This window comes from Theropithecus gelada, chromosome 13, assembly GCF_003255815.1.
Source record: "Theropithecus gelada isolate Dixy chromosome 13, Tgel_1.0, whole genome shotgun sequence".
NCBI lineage: Eukaryota > Metazoa > Chordata > Mammalia > Primates > Cercopithecidae > Theropithecus > Theropithecus gelada.
The window spans coordinates 45,388,359-45,405,844 of NC_037681.1; the positions used below are offsets into that span (position 1 = coordinate 45,388,359).

At 46.2% G+C, this 17,486-nt stretch overlaps 1 protein-coding gene across 2 annotated transcripts in view; it reads left to right on the forward strand.

The window, feature by feature from the left end:
• Positions 1-17,486, forward strand: part of EFR3B (EFR3 homolog B) — a 113,853-nt gene that overhangs the window by 1,419 nt on the left and 94,948 nt on the right. The gene's annotated exons all lie outside the window — the stretch shown is intronic.

The following is a 17,486-nucleotide window of genomic DNA, read 5'->3' on the forward strand; positions in this document are numbered from 1 at the left end:
AGAGAGAGAGAGAGAGAGAGAGAGAGAGAGAGAGAGAGAGAGAGAGACTGACTCAACTTTTTCATCAGTCTCCTTCCCTGCCCAGTTGCTCAAAAATACATTTGCATTTCTGATCCAGGGTGAGACATCAGCAGGTCCCCTCAGCAAGTACCATTTCTCTTGGACCAAGTGGGGGGAGGGGGAGGTTGGCCTGAGAGGCTGTGCTGCTGACCACTGGGGACTCTGGGGAAAGGTAACAAGGCGGTTGTGCTTTATAAGCCAGAGGTTGTGAGCTATATATATATATATATAGATATAGATATTTTTTACTCTCTCTGTTTTACCCCTATTCTTTTCTGCAGAGGGAGCAGCCTGAAGCTGCAGATCATTTGACAAAAGCATGTGACTGCAGGGGCACCTGCAGTGGGGAAGGAGTTAGGACAGGCTCATCAGAATGGGTCAGAATTAGGAACTGGGTTCTGCTGGACTGCCTCATTGTACTTAGCCCCAGATAATTTGAGATATCTGAAGGTGGGGGTCCCAGGCTGCCTCTGTTGTATGAAGCAAGACAAGGAAGAGCTAGATAGTCAGAAAGGTGAACTGGGGAGCCAATGCATCTGGGTGCTATTTTCAGACACATCACAGATTTTCATTTTTCTTTTATATTTTTATTTCCCCAGATGCAAACAGAGATGGTATTTACCCTGAATGATTCATAGAAAGATTGTAATGGAGGAATCCTCTGGGCAGTTGCCTGCAGCAAAGGAAAGTCACACCAAGCTTGGGTGGGAAATTATTACTGAGTTGCTGGGTGCAGAGTCTGATCTTAGGAGGTGTGGGAGGGAGCCCACTCCCCCTGGTGAGGACTCAGCTGCCTGGATTTTAATATATTCCTGACTTTCATGAAAAGAAAGGGTTTGTGTGATATTTAAAGTCATTTTCTCACCAGAAATCAATAGTGATGAAAAAAAGTGAGTAAGGAGGTCGAGGGGGAGCATGGAATTACAGACTTCTTATAATTGCTATTTTCTTCTTGTTTTACAAGTTATTTTTCCAGAGTGACACAGATGGAACAGGGCAGAATGAAAACAGGGGCCTCCTGGCACTGTGCTTCTCCCCCTCCCACCTCCTAGCCTCCCCCATGTGTCCTATAAAGGCTAATTAGAAAAATACCACCAGGGGTTTTATTAACTGATGGGCAGAGAGGCCCCCCTGTGGAGCCAAAAGTCACCTAAGAGCTTTAGGTAAAGGTGTCCCTTGTCCACCCACCTTGGTGACTTGTGCCACTATAAATTTGTCTTCCCATCTTTCCAGCTCTGGAGGATCTCCCATCCTTCCTCCTCCTCACCCTGCCTCTGCCCTCCATAGCTCAGCCTTCTTCATTCTGCTTATGGGAGACTGGGAGCCCCATATCTTTGCTGAAGGACACAGTGCTATCCAGAATAGAAGGAATCCTTGTTCTGGGGTCATCCCATCTTAATCCAGGAGCCCTTTGATGGCTGGGTGACTTTAGGCAAGTGGGATTGTCATTCAGAATTAAATCCCTGTATACAAAAGTGAAATGCATGTCTGTCTACCTTCCAGGTCCGTTGTGAGCATCACAAGAGGTTCCGAGCTCCTGAAACTGGTTGCTCAAGAGCCTGTCCCCTTTGGGCCCCCTTGGACCTGTTCCCTCCTCTCTTCTCTGCCAACTCGGGCACAGGCCTGTTTGTATCACCTGCCACCCCCGCTTACACTCGCACATCACCTCGACTGTGCCAGTGCCAGGCCGCTGAGCCACTTCTCTTTCTCAGACTCACCCCAGCTGTCTCCTCAGCACTCAGTCATCCCTAAACCCATCGCTTTCTGGAAATGGCTCTCCAAAAGGACACAGTGACTGCCCACAGTTTTGTGTGGGAATCCTATGAAGGCAGATTGACAAGGGACATGAAAAAATGAAAGCATTTTTACTGGGGTGGGAAGATCATTAGCAAATTCTCTGTAAAAATGGATTCCCATGAGCTTTTCCTTTTGTTAGTATTATACAGCTAAGGCTGGCGCAGTGGCTCACGCCCGTTATCCCAGCACTTTGGAAGGCTGAGGTGGGCAGATCACCTGAGGTCAGGAGGTCAAGACCAGTCTGGCCAACATGGCGAAACCACGTCTCTACCAAAAGTACAGAAATTAGCCGGGCGTGGTGGCAGGCACCTATAATCCCAGCTACTCAGGAGGCTGAGGCAGGAGAATCCCTTGAACCCGGGAGGCGGAGGTTGCAGTGAGCTGAGATTAGCGCCATTGCACTCCAGCCTGGGAGACAAGAGCGAGACTCTGTCTCAAAAAAGAAAAAAAAAAAAAAAAAAAAATTATACAGCTAAGAGTTTCCCTGTTGCTCTCATGTGGGCTGGAGAATCCCATTTCCCCGCTGAGGTGAGACAGAGCTCTGAGAAATGCCACCCTCTGAATTAGGGCAGCCGGCTAGGAGGGACATTTGGAAAGGATTTCCCCAACCACAGTCTGCGCACCCCGATCCCACTAACACCAAAGCTGCCCTAATTCTTCCTCACCGCTGAGTGCTGCCTCATCCTCAGCAAATGCCTCTCGTCCTGCTTAGTGGTTGAGAATGCTGACTGTAAGGAAATAGCAACAGCAAACAACTTTTTGAAAATGTGCTTGGGCTGGGCACAGTGGATCAGGCCTGTAATCCCAGCACTTTGGGAGGCCAGGGTAGGTGGATCACCTGAGGTCAGGAATTTGAGACCAGCCTGGCCAACATGGTGAAACCCCATCCCTACTAAAAACACAAAATTAGTCAGGCATGGTGGCACACACCTGTAATTCCAGCTACTGGGGAGGCAGAGGCAGGAAAATTGCTTGAACCTGGGAGGCGGAGGTTGCAGCGAGCAGAGATAGCATCACTGCCCTCCAGCCTGGTCAACAGAGCAAGACTCCATATCAAAACAAAACAAAACAAAACAAAAAACCACACCAAAAATGTGCTTGACGGAATCCTGTTTGGTGAGTGAGACTGATGCCAGAAGGGTGGAGAAACTACAGGGCAAGGCAGGCTCCCCCTGAGGGGCAAAGTCTTACCTCTGCAGAAATCTCCATGGATGCCCTGCTCCTCCTCACGGGCGATCCCACAGCACATGTGCGCATGTGCACACACATGCATCAGCCTCCTCCCCCAGATCCTGAGGTTTCTGCAGCCCCAAGATGCAAGGTATGGTCTGTGCATGTGGGAGCTGTGTGCCCTTCCCCCTCCTACCCACCACTCCAACTCTTTTATTCCCCGTGAGAAGGGGGCCAGGTGAGCCTGTTTTCTCTCTTGCTGCTCACAGTTCAGTGAATACAAGTGGTCACAGTTTTTTCCTGTACATAAATAAAAATAAAAAAGGTAATATTATATTACAGAAAATCTGGAAAAGAGTGGAGAAAAAAAATCATCCACAATTTACCCATTTAAAGCAAACTTCTATATATGACATCAATTACCGCTCTGGTTTTGTGTTCACCTCCTCCAGCCCTTTCCTTGCTATTTCTTTTTGATCCTGGCTTCAAGGAGCACCAAGAACCCCACAGCCTAGGTCTGAACCCTAGCTCCGACCCTCGGGTAATCTTGAACTCGAGCATTTCTGAGCCTCTTTCCTGCCTCTGGAAAGATGACAGCAGTGTTTATCTCATGGCAGAGATGAATTAGGATAAGAGAGCTGCCCCCACTTTCCCTGCCCCTTTTCTTAACTCTCCTTTCTCTGTTTCCTAGTTAGTTTTTTAAAAATTTTTTAATTATTTATTTATTTTGAGACAGTCTTGCTCTGTTGCCCAGGCTGGAGTGCAGTGGCGTGGTCTTGACTCACTGCAACCTCCACCTCCCAGGTTCAAGTAGTTCTCCTGCCTCAGCCTCCCGAGTAGCTGGGATTACAGGCACGTGCCACCACGCCTGGCTAATTTTTGTATTTTTAGTAGAGATGGGGTTTCACCACATTGGCCAGGCTGGTCTCGAACTCCTGACCTCACACTGATACGCTTACCTTGGCCTCCCAAAGTGCTGGGATTATAGGTGTGAGCCACCATGCCTGGCCCTTAATTTTTCTTTTAAAGGCAAAAATAAAACAAATAAGAATTTTTGTTCCATAAGATTAAGAACAGTACTGTGATACCGTTCCTTGTATCAAACAAAGGAAAAATGTAAACAATCATCTAATCCCTCCAGAAAATCTAGAAAATACAGTAAACTATAAACATAACATTTACTATTCTAGTATCTTTCTTTCCATGCGTTTGTTTAGGTGGTTGGAACCATTCATTATTTTAGAGACAGGGTCTTATTCTCCCCCAGGCTGGAGTGCAGTGACACTATCATGGCTTACTATAGCCTTAACCTCCTGAGCTTAAGTGATCCTCCTGCTTCAGCCTCCTGAGTAGCTGGGACTACTCAGGAGCATGTTCAACCATGCCCAGCTAATTTTTTGTTTTTTGTAGAGATGGGGTCCCACTATATTGCCCAGGCTGGTCTTGATCTCCTGGCCTTAAGCATTTCTCCCACCTCAGCCTCCCAAAGTGCTGGAATTACAGGCATGAACCACCACACCTGGCCTGAAATCATTCATTTTAAAACGTTTCGTATCCTTTTTTTTTTTTTTTTCCACTTGGCACTAGAATATAAGCATGCCCCACAAGTTAGTACGCTCGTTGGCTATCATTTTTAATGTCTATGTAATGGTGCACTGAAAGGATGTATAATTTTGTTACTGTACATTTAGGGGTGTTTCTGTATTACTGCCCCTGGAGAAGTACTTGGTACTCAAAGCTTTCTGTGAACTTTGGAATTTTTCCCTAGACTGTAGCCCTTCTAATGGATTGGTCAAGGTATATAAACATTTTAAGACTAGTTACATATTGTCCAATTATTTTCAGTTTGTATCCATTATACTCCTACTAGCAGTTATAAAATCACCTATCTCCCTCTACTCTCAAGAGCATTCAAGATTAAGATTTTTTTCCCCTAGTACTTGCTAATTTGATAGAAAATGTATATCACTTTAACTTGCATTCTTTATTATTAGTGAAACACTTCTTTATCTTCTAACTATTTGCGTGTTAGTGAATTGTCATGGGAGTATGAGTTATTAACTACTTGCCTGTCTTTTGCTGTCTGCTCTGTGTTTGGAAGGGATATAGACTAGGGGTATAAGCTGTCAAGTATTTATGGAATAGCAGCTATGTATGATACTACAGAGGCCATCATGAGGGATGGAAAAATATGCAAAAGTAGTTTTTGTCAAGAACATTAGAATTTAACTGGGCAAACAAGTTATAAAACATGCAAACAATTAAATGATACAAAGTTCGGTAAAATTGCACTGTTCTGCAAAGCGGAATGGAGTTACTCATCAGGTGTTCAGCCAGCAGTATCTTGAAGTGGAAGAGACCCGTGCGAGGTGGCGTCATCTGGGCAGGCTTCAGAAGCAACAGCCATTTCTCCTCTACCGAGGAGTAGAGGAGAAGGGAGGTGGGTGTGGCTGGTGGAGGCACCAATGTGAGGAAGTGTGTGTGGAGGTGGGGATGGAGAAGACCTGTCCAGGGAGAGTCGGGGGGCTCGCTGGGTTTGAGCAGAGTTTAAGGGGAGAATTATGTGATAGATGAAGAGATAGGCCAGTTGCGGTGGGTCACACCTGCAATCCCAGCATTTTGGGAGGCCAAGGCAGGCAGATTACCTGAGGCCAGGAGTTCGAGACCAGTCTGACCAACATTGTGAAACCACATCTCTACTAAAAAAAAAATACAAAATTAGCGGGGTGTGGTGGTGCATGCCTGTAATCCCAGCTACTTGGGAGGCTGAGGTAGGAGAATCACTTCAACCCGGGAGGTGGAGGTTACTGTGAGCCGAGATTGTGCCACTGCATTCCAGCCTGGGCAACAAGAGTGAAACTCCGTCTCAAAAAAAAAAAAAAAAAAAAAAAGATAAGGCGATAATGTCAAGATAAGGAGTTTGCACTTATTCCTGTGAGCAGTGGGAGCCATTGATGGTTTGAAACTGTCGAAGGACTGATTTACTCAAGTGATGTGAAGTGAAATCAAGCTGGGGGCAGCTGTGCAGGGTGGTGGGAGGTGATATGAAAATGAAGAGAAGCAGAGGAGGAGACAGTTATTGCAGCCACAGGTGGTGGCCTAAGGAGCAAGAAAGCTTTGGACCACAAGTTTCTGTGCATATGCAAATGATGATGTTGGCTCCTTTAAAAAAAAAGCTCTGTGTGGGGGTGCAGGGGTAAGGGTGAGGAAAAGGTGAACTGAAACTTAAAAAAATTTTTTTCCATGGTACCTAAAATGGGGGTTATATAAGCAGTTATTTTTAAAAAGTTGATTTTAAAATAGAAAATAAATTACCTAGAGTTATACATTTATTCTGAAGAAGATTTGGGGCGTATGTTTTACACACACACGACAATACATAAAGAGATCAAAGCAAAGAAAATCTTAGACAAAAAAAAAAAGCCAGGAATAAAGTCATCTCAGAGAAAAAAATGCATATAAGCAGGCCATGTTGCAAATTCCATTTTGAGCTTACTGTAGGCCAAAATTAAGAGGGGGAAAGTCATTTACAAGATTCATTAGCATTGTAAAATTAATGAGATTGCCTAGGACGAATACAGCTTTTTTGGGATGCTAAGATTTGAGAGGAATTCATCCTAGAAGAGGAGATACTGCCTAAACCTTGGTCTAAATTAGATATTTCTTTTGAAAATATAGTCACCTTAATCTGCTCTTTATCTATTTGCATGGTATTAGGATTGGTCCAAATGCGAGTTTGTGGAGAGGTTGAGTGACTGATTTCCCTCGGTGGAATTGCCACTGACCCTGCTCTCGGCTGCCTCCTGGTTTGCTCACAGAGGCTCCAGCCCCTTTGCAATTGTGGATATGATTTCTCTTTTTTTCCTTCTTTTTTTTTTGAGACCGAGTCTCACTCTGTTGCCCAGGCTGGAGTGCAGTGGCGCGATCTCAGCTCACTGCAACCTCCGCCTCCTGGGTTCAAACGATTCTCATACCTCAGCCTCCCAAAGTACTGGGATTACAGGCGTGAGCCACTGTGCCTGGCCTGATTTTTCTTTTGATGGATGATGTGATCTTCTGAGATCTCTCACTGAGAAGCTGTTCTTGCTTTCACCATCTCAGGAGGCCATCTGGTCACACTCCTTTGCATACCATATTTTAATTCACCGTATGGCCATTCATCACTAATATTTCTCTTGTTTGTTTCCCCTAGTAAACTGTAAGCTCCATGAAAGCAGAGAATACATTTCTCTTTTGTGGTTTTTTTTGAGACACAGTCTCGCTGTGTCACCCAGGCTGGAGTGCAGTGGCGCAATCTCAGCTCACTGCAACCTCTGCCGCCCGGGTTCAAGTGATTCTCCTGCCTCGGCCTCCCAAGTAGCTGGGATTACAGGCGCGCACCACCACACCTGGCTAGTTTTTGTATTTTTAGTGGAGACGGAGTTTCACCATGTTGGCCAGGCTGGTCTTGAACTCCTGACCTCAGGTCATCCGCCCACCTCGGCCTCCCAAAGTGCTGGGATTGGCTGGGTTTAGCGGCTCATTCCTGTAATCCCAGCCCTTTGGGAGGCTGAGGTGGGTGGATCACCTGAGGTCAGGAGTTCGGGACCAACCTGGCCAACATGGTGAAACCCTGTCTCCACTAAAAATACAAAAATTAGCTGGGTGTGGTGGCATGTGCCTGTAATCCCAGCTACTCAGAAGGCTGAGGCAGGAGAATCGCTTGAACCTGGGAGGCAGAGGTTGCAGTGAGCCAAGATCACACCACTGCACTCCAGCCAGGGCAACAAGAGTGAAACTTAGTCTCCAAAAAAAAAAAGAAAAGAAAAGAAAAGAAAGTGCTGGGATTATAGGCATGAGCCACTGCACCTGGCAGAGAACACATTTCTCTTGTTCTCTACTGCATGTTTAGGGCACAGAACACTGCCTGGTCCTCAAAAACCGTGTTGAATGGATGCATTCTGAGCGAGGCATCATCTTTTCCATTTGCTTCTTTGTACCTTCTGACTCACTGTATGTATTTCAGCCTCAGGTGGGTTCTGAATAACAGCACAGTTACTGTTAATGTGGCTTCCATTCATTGGGCACCGCTGTGTGCCAGGCAGAGTTCTTTTTTTTTTTTTTTTTTTGAGACGGAGTCTCGCTCTGTCACCCAGGCGGAAGTGCAGTGGTGTGATCTCTGCTCACCACAACCCCTGCCTCCTGGGTTCAAGCGATTCTCCTGCCTCAGCCTCCTGAGTAGCTGGGATTAACAGGTGCACGCCACCCTGCCCGGCTAACGTTTTTGTAGTTTTAGTCGAGACAGGGTTTCACCATGTTGGTCAGGCTAGTCTTGAATTCCTGACCTCATGATCTGCCCGCCTTGGCCTCCCAAAGTGCTGGGATTACAGGCATGAGCCACTTTGCCCGGCCTGTGCCAGGCAGAATTCTAAGCACTTTTTTATGGGGATAAATTTGTCTGTACTAAGCAGTTTTTATGTCTTATATAATCTTCCCCAAACTCTATGATGAAGGATTAGTATTCCCATTTTAGAAATGAGAAAACTGAGGTGTTGAGAGGTTTAATCACTTCTCCATGGCCACCCAGTTATGTGAAAAGTCTGAGATTTGAACCTCAGCATTCCAGCTCCGGAGTGTGGACTCAGCCTCCTGTCACACTGTCCCTAGAACATTCTGAATAGTCCAGAGAACACAGGTCTTTCCTCTGTGGAGCTCACTGTACTTCAGACTCATGCATTATTAATAATTTGGGAAGGGCAAGAGAATGTAAGACGCAGGGCTGAAGGTCCCAGGCCAGTCAACAGCGAGGCTGCGAGCTCTCACTTCTGGATCACTTCTCTCACTTCTCACTCTTGGCACCTTTCCCACCTCCCTTTACTTTGTCAAAGAGAAAGAAGGGCCCTAGGAAGAGCTTTGGGGACCATAGTGAGGATAGGTCCTGAGAGACAGGCCAGAGAGCAGGCTGAGGAGGGCGGAAGACAACGCAAGCACCAACAATGGCCTGGCAAGAAAGCGTGGGCATGCCTTTCAGAGACAGGCAGACTGAAGAGTGGGGTGTCACCACCAAGGCTGGGTCACACACACCTGATGGGCAGTGTTCTTAGAGATGGGTTCCATGGTCAGTCAGTGCTTGGCCTGGAGAAGAGCAGAAACCGGGAACCTGGCATTGCAGGAGGAGCTTCTGCTCTTCTGATGGTTTGGGTGTGAATTAAAACTCCTTCCCTGGCCAGGCGCAGTGGCTCACGCCTGTAATCTCAGCACTTTGGGAGGCTGAGGTGGGCAGATCATGAGGTCAAGAGATTGAGACCATCCTGGCCAACATGGTGAAACCCCATCTCTACTAAAAATACAAAAATTAGCTGGGCATGGTGGTGTGTGCCTGTAGTCCCAGCTATTCAGGAGGCTAAGGCAGGAGAATCGCTTGAATCCGGGAGACAGAGGTTGCAGTGAGCTGAGATTGCACACTGCACTCTAGCCTGGTGACAGAGCGAGACTCTGTCTCCAAAAAAAAAAAAGAATTACTTGCATGGTAATAATGTCACCTTTCACAGGTGTGGTGTCCTGCAATATAAGTCCATGTAGATAGACATTATCTCATTTGATCCCCCTCATACACCCTGACGAGTGGGGCAGACTAATTATCCCACCTCTCCAGGGGGAAGAATGAGCTCAGACAAAGACGAACTAAATGTCCAGGGCCCTCTGGCTGGAAGATGGTCATGTGGGACTTGGACCACCATGTGTCCATCAATTCCAGCCTAACCCATGGACTGCACAGCTTTGCTGTCTAGGGATAAGGGATCTGCACAGGACTGGGCCTGCACCACACAGCCCGGTCCCAGCTCCACCTCACTCAGTGAGGTGTGATTTCACCTCACTGCAACCTCCGCCTCCGAGGTTCAAGCGATTCTCCTGCCCCAGCCTCCCAAGTAGCTGGGATTACAGGTGGCTGCCACCATGCCTGGCTAGTTTTTTGTATTTTTAGTAGAGATGGGGTTTCGCCATGTTGGCCAGGCTGGTCTCAAACACCTGATCTCAGGTGATCCGCCTGCCTCGGCCTCTCAAAGTGTTGGGATTACAGGCATGAGCCACTGCACCCGACCCATGCAAGTAATTTTTATGGATGCTTCTGGAATATAGCCATACCCTTTCCAGAAAGTGACAGTCCCTGCATACAAGGATGAGTGTGTCATATATAGGCTGTATTTGTTAATGAAAATCCTTAGAAGGGTCTGGGTAGTAAGAACATAGAAACAGGGCTCCTGAGATACTAAGGAGCCTGCCTCAGTGCTGTCTATCCACCCTGAGAGGGGACAACCATGAACTGATTACCTTGAATACGTCCTCATCCTCTAGAGGGCTGCCCGCAGGTCAGCAGTCCATGACTGTGTCCCTCTCATTCTGCACTGGAAAGACAAGAAAATCTCTTAAGCCACAAAGAGGACAGAGGTGACATCTTTATCTAAATCCTTATGCAATTCTAAATTCGTATGCATGACTAAAATTTTGCAATGTTTATTCCATGCCATTCTATTCATTATCTCAATTCAGAAGAACTCTCTGCAGGTGGATGTCATCATCATTTCTGTGGTTGGGTGGAGAATGCTGAGATTCAGGAGTTCAATAACTTGCCCAAGGTCATGCAGCTGGTTCAAGTCTGTTCACTCCATTGCCTCCTAAGCAAGCATTCACAGAGCTTCACGTGACATTAAAACACTGCTTTGTGCCTGACGGCAACTGCACATGTCTTATGCCAAACAGCAAATTTTACTATTAGAGAACTCCAAATTGAATATTTTCATAGATTTTACATAGATAACTTATGGCCTTACGTCTAGGACTTGGGTTATACAAGTCCCTCATTGGGGACCCACAGGGCCTTTTAAGCTCGGTGCTCTATAGTACGTCCTTTATCCTGACAGAGTGGTTTGTCTATAAATCTGAGAATTAGGGTTCCTAGATTCAAATGCTGTCTTATTACCGTGCAGAAGGTCCCAGATAAACTCAAGCATTCAGAAGCCAGGAGTCTTGAATCTTAGCTTGGCTGAGCTCCCATCCCACCCTTGTCGTAGCTATTCATAAAGACTTCTTTCCATTTCCTCACTTTCTTTTTAGCTGGGTAAAAAGAAATACTGTTTGTGCATTGCATGAAGGATAACCCCTAAATTACGAGAACATTTTTGAAGACCTTGCCTGAAGATCTCGTAGAAATGAACGAGTTACAGTGAAGGGATGCATCCCTAGCACCGTATAGCTGCTCACAGCGTGTGCAGGAGGGATGCTTCTAGAGCAGAAGCATACAGGGTGGATGCTGGGAAAATCTGGAGCTCTGCAGGCTCCCTCCAGGTCTCCTCTACTGTATCTTAGAGTTTACTATTGTCATTTATTTCTTTACACAACAGATCAGTGAACCTCTTGAGGACACTATCTTAATCAGCTTTGTTTTTCCTAGCATCTGACAGGGAACTTTGGTATGTAGTAGTAAGAGTCCAAATGTTTGCATCTGACTATAAAATAATGATACATATCATCCATTAGTCTACACCTACATAGCAGCCGGTGTTTCCAGGGTATCAATGAACATGGGCTGGGGATTTCTCTAAGGTCAGAGAGAGTCCTGTAGTGACAGCAATCATATTTTGTCATCTCAACATGTCTTTTCATGGATTTTTGTTCCAAATAAATAAAGAATATATTAGAATACAGCCGTTTGAGTTTTCCTCCATACTTGGAGGTGTTGGTTGCCGACACAGCCCCTCGGCCTTCCTGCTGAAACGGTTAAGGCTGTTAGAAGGACTTCTCATGTATTTCCTCCTTGGTTTGTGGCACTCAGGATAAATGTCACAGTCTTTTCTTCTGAAAGGAAGGTCATTTAATGGTATAATTACGGATAAGTCTCTATTTTGATTTCCATTCATATTACTTATGCTTTTTCTTCTTTACAAAACAAGAATGATGAAAAGGCCCTTTGAGGCAGAGGCAGTAAATGTCTGTATCTCGTTGCCTGGAAGCAGCCAGCTGGAGTGTTCCTGAGAAACCACTAAGCAGCCTTGTGCACCTTCAGCTTGTGTGCAGTAGCAGGTCTTCAGGTCATATACAGACAAAGCAGAAGAGGGAAAAACAGCAGGGTCTTCCCATTGCTGTCATCCAGCTCCTAAAAGTGCCTGATCCTACAGGCAGGCCTGGGCCCAGCAGCTGGCAAATACAGTAAGCACGTCTGACCGTCCAAAAGCTTTTCCACAGGGCTGCTCAAAACGTCCTCCTCTCCCCCAGACAGCACTCTCAGAGTGGGCTGAGTGTTCTGGAGAGGCATGGGTGGCACTGGGAGGCGCCAGCACCGTCCTTCTATTTTATCAAGGACATTTCTGGACAAGGGGGAGAGTTGGCCATTAGAGGTGATTGCTGTGTAAATTTGGGCAAGATTCTCAACCTCTTTCAGCTTCAGTTTCATCATCCGTAAACTCAGAGAGCTGGAATGAACGGGCTGGAAGGGTTTTCCAGCTCTTCTGTTCTGCAGCTGAGGCACGGGGGGCTGGTGGTACAGCCAGAGTAGAAGTTTTCAGAAGATCCCAGAGGGAATGTAGGTGCTGCCATCTCAGGTTCTTTATGTAACCTGGCTATGCGTAAATTTCCTCATTGGTAAGACAGGGATAATGCTCCCTTTGTGAATTCAGTGTCTGTCTGTCTAATGGCATGACCCCCACTGGTGTAGCGGTAGGTAGGAGCCGTGTCCCTTCCAAGTGCTGGTGCTACAATTCTTGCTCTGCATGCATTCTGGTTTCACAAAACTTCTGCATGGTGGGTATGCCTTTCCCTGCTTCCTCTGCCATTTTCAGATAAGTTAAATGCCTTGTGCAAGTCACCCAGATCGTTAAGTGGCATGGCTAAGAAAAAAAAAACAGGTCTGTTTTATTCCAACGCTCTTCTCTTATATCCCACATAGATTCTTATTGAAAACACCATTATCAGGCTAGACGTGGTGGTTCACGCCTATAATCCCAGCACTTTGGGAGGCTGAGGCAGGTGGGCCACCTGAAGTCGGGAGTTTGAAACCAGCCTGACCAACATGGAGAAACCCCATCTCTACTAAAAATACAAAAATTAGCTGGGCACGGTGGCACATGCCTGTAATCCCAGCTACTCAGGAGGCTGAGGCAGGAGAATCGCTTGAACCCGGGAGGTAGAGGTTGTAGTGAGCCGAGATTGCACCATTGCACTCCAGCCTGAGCAACAAGAGCAAAACTCCGTTTATTAAAAAAAAAAAAGAGAGACCATTATCAATTGAGCTACAGTAAAATTAAAAACTTTTGTGCATCAAATGATGCTTTTCAACAGTGAAAGGCAACCTACAGAATGGGAGAAAATATTTACAAATAAATATTTACAAATAATATCCTGGATAATAGGTTAACCTCCAGAATATATAAAGAAAAGAGCACCTAAAGCTCAACAAAAACAAGCAACTTTGATTAAAAATGGGCAAAGGATTTGACTAGGCATTTCTTCATAAAAGATCTATAGCTGGGCATGGTGACATGTGCCTGTAGTCCCAGCTACTCCAGATGCTGAGGCGGGAGGATCACTGGAGCCCAGGAGTTCTGGGCTGTAGTTCACTATACCAGTCTGGTGTCTGCATTAAGTTTGGCATCAATATGGTAACCTCCAGAGAGCAGGGGACCACCAGGTTACCTAAGGAGGAGTAAGCCAGCCCAGGATGAAAACGGAACAGGTCAAAACTCTCATGCTGATTAGTAGCGAGCTTGAGCCTGTGAATAGCCACTGCACTCCAGCCTGGGCAACAGCGTGAGACCCTGTCTCTTTTAAAAAAGAAGTGGCCAAGAAGCATATGAAAGACTCCCAACATCACTCATCATTAGGGAAATAGGAATCAAAACCACAGTGAGATACTACTTCACACCCATTAGGATGACTATTATCAAAAAAAGCAGAAAATAAGCAAGTGTTGGCCAGGCGTGGTGGCTCACGCCTGTAATCTCAGCACTTTGAGAGGCCGAGGCAAGCAGATCACCTGAGGTCAGGAGTTCGAGACAAGCCTGGCCAACATTATAAAACCTCGTCTCTTCTAAAAATATAAAAATTAGCCAGGCATGGTGGTAAGTGCCTGTAGTTCCAGCTACTCAGTAGGGTGAGGCACAATAATTGCTTGAACCCTGGAGGCGGAGGTTGCATTGAGCCGAAATTGCGCCACTGCACCCCAGCCTAGGTGACAGAGTGAGACTCTGTCTCAAAAACAAAACAAAACAAAACAAAAAAACAATAACCAAGTGTTGGTGAGGATGTGGAGAAACTGGAACCATCACTGTGTACGGGTAGTGGGAAAAAATGGTGCAACCACTATGGGAAAACAGTATGGTGACTCCTCAAAGAGTGAAAAATATAATTACCATATGATCCAGCAATCCCACCAATAGACATAAACCCCAAAGAAATGAAAGCAGAGATTTAAGACATCTCTACACCCATGTTCACAGCAGCATTATTCACAATGGCCCAACCATAGAAGCAACCCAGGTGTCCATCGACAGACGAACGGATAAACAAAAATGCAGTATCTACGTATTATTCAGTGTCTTTTTTTTTTTGAGATGGAATCTTGCTGTGTCTCCCAGGCTGGAATGCAATGGCGCGATCTCGGCTCACTGCAGCCTCCGCCTCCTGGGGCCAAGCCATTCTCTTGCCTCAGCCTCCTGAGTAGATGGGATTATAAGCATGCTAATTTTGTATTTTTAGTAGAGACGGGGTTTCACCATGTTGGTCAGGCTGGTCTCAATCTCCTGACCTCAGGTGATCCACCTGCCTGGGCTTCCCAAAGTGCTGGGATTACAGGCATGAACCACCACACCCGACCAACATTCAGTCTTAAAAAAGAAGAAAATCTTGACACATGGTACAACATGGCTGAACCTTGAAGATATTATGGTGAGGGAAATAAGCCAGTCACTCAAGGACAAGTAGTGTATGATTCCACTAGTATGAGGAAGCTAGAGTAGTCAAATTCATAGAGACAGAAAGTAGAATAGAGGTTACCAGGAAATGGGGGGAGGGAGAATGGGGAATTGTTGTTTACTGGTTAGAGTTTCAGTTTTGCAAGATGAAAAGAATTTTGGAGATAGATGATGGTGATGGTTGTGCAACAGTGTGAATGGACTTCATGCCACTGAACTGTACATTTAAAAATGGCTAAAATGCCAGGCGTGGTGGCACATTCCTGTAATCCCAGCTACTTGGGAGACTGAGGCAGGAGAATCGCTTGAACCCAGGAGGTGAAGGTTGTGGTGAGCTAAGATCACGCCATTGTGCTCCAGCCTGGGCAAGAAGAGTGAAACTCTGTCTCAAAAAAAAAAAAAAAAAAAAAAAAGACTAAAATGGGCCGGGTGCAATGGCTCACGCCTGTAATCCCAGCACTTTAAGAGGCCGAGATGGGCGGATCACAAGGTCAGAAGTTCGATACCAGCCTGGCCAATATGGCGAAACCCTATCTCTACTAAAAATACAAAAATTAGCCAGGCATGGTGGCGCACGCCTATAGTCACAACTACTCAGGAGGCTGAGGCAGGAGAATTGCTTGAACCTGGGAAACGGAAGTTGCAGTGAACTGAGATCACACAATTGCACTCCAACCTAGGTTACAGAGCGAGACTCTGTCTCAAAATAAATAAATAAATAAAAAAGGCTAAAATGGCAAATTGTATATTGTGTATATTTTACCATAATTTTTTTAAAAAAGGTTTTCATACACACGTTATCAGAGTTCATCATACCCTTTGCCAATGGCATGGATCAGACCACGTTGATGGCTTTGTGTAGTCACCTTATTGCTCAGGGGTGTCTATAAAAGGAGACTCAGAAGCTGGCATCTTCATATTCTTTGGATCTCTGGAAAACTCTTCCAACTCAAATTAAGACTATCATTAAAGTGCCATTTTTTTCAGTAAAGAAAGTTTAAATAAAATTAAGAGAATGTCTGCTACCGTGTTTTGTGAAAGTGCCTGAAGGAATAATTGTCAAAATTGGAGTACCTGTTAGGGGTGGTCTGAGTTAATGGCAAATGGGCTATTCACCTTGGGGAGGGGGCAATATCAAAAAACTAGCTGCTGTCTGCTGGGCGCGGTGGCTCACGCCTGTAATCCCAGCACTTTGGGAGGCCAAGGTGGGCAGATCATGAGGTCAAGAGATCAAGACCATTCTGGCTAACACGGTGAAACCCCATCTCTACTAAAGATACAAAAAATTAGCCCAGTGTGGTGGTGGGCGCCTGTAGTCCCAGCCACCCAGGAGGCTGAGGGAGGAGAATAGCGTGAACCCAGGAAGCGGAGCTTGCAGTGAGCTGAGATCATGCCACCGCACTCCAGCCTGGGTGACAGAGCGAGACTCTGTCTCAAAAACCAAACAAACAACAACAAAAAACCCCAAAAATCTAGCCACTCTCCTTCTGAGTGACAAAACCGAGGTACTGCGAGAGACCCATGGTGACTGCTGATGGAAAGAAGAGAGCCAAGCATATTCCACAGAAGAGAATAAATGTGAATTCTGATGTTGGCTCCAACTCAGCCACAGGGGTTGACACCTTGAATTGGAGGATGATTTTTTTTTTTTTTTTTTTGAGATAGTCTGACAGTCTCACTTTGTTGCCCAGGCTGGAATGCAGTGGTGCAATCTTGGCTCACTGCAACCTCTGCCTCCTGGGTTCAAGTGATTCTCATGCCTCAGCCTCCCGAGTAGCTGGGACTACAGGCGTGTGCCACCACACCCAGCTAATTTCTGTATTTTTGGTAGAGACAGAGTTTCACCATATTGGCCAGGCTGGTCTTGAACTCCTGAGCTCAAGTGATCCCCTTGCCTCAGCCTTCCAAAGTGCTGGGATTACAGGTGGGACATACTGTGCCCAACCTGGAGGTTGATTTTTGCTCAAGCTGCCTCTCACACGGGCAATGTAGATGGCCTACTCAGAAGTGAACAGCAACGAGCTTTATTTACTTATTTATTTATTTATTTATTTATTTATTTATTTATTTATTCTTGAGACAGAGTCTTGCTCTGTCCCCCAGGCTGGAGTGCAGTGGTGTGATCTCAGCTCACTGCAAGCTCTGCCTCCTGGGTTCATGCCATTCTTCTGCCTCAGCCTCCTGAGTAGCTGGGACTACAGGCACCTGCCACCACGACCGGCTAATTTTTTTGTATTTTTAGTAGAGATGGGGTTTCACCATGTTAGCCAGGATGGTCTCAATCTTCTGACCTCGTGATCCACCCGTCTTGGCCTCCCAAAGTGCTGGGATTACAGGCTTGAGCCACCGCACCTGGCCCTTACTTTTTTTTTTTGGAGACGGAGTCTTGCTCTGTTGCCCAGGCTGGAGTGTTGTGGTGTGATCTGGGCTCACTGCAGCCTCCACCTCCCAGGTTCAAGTGATTCTCCTGTGTTAGCCTCCCAAGCAGCTGGGATTACAGGTGCGCACCACCAC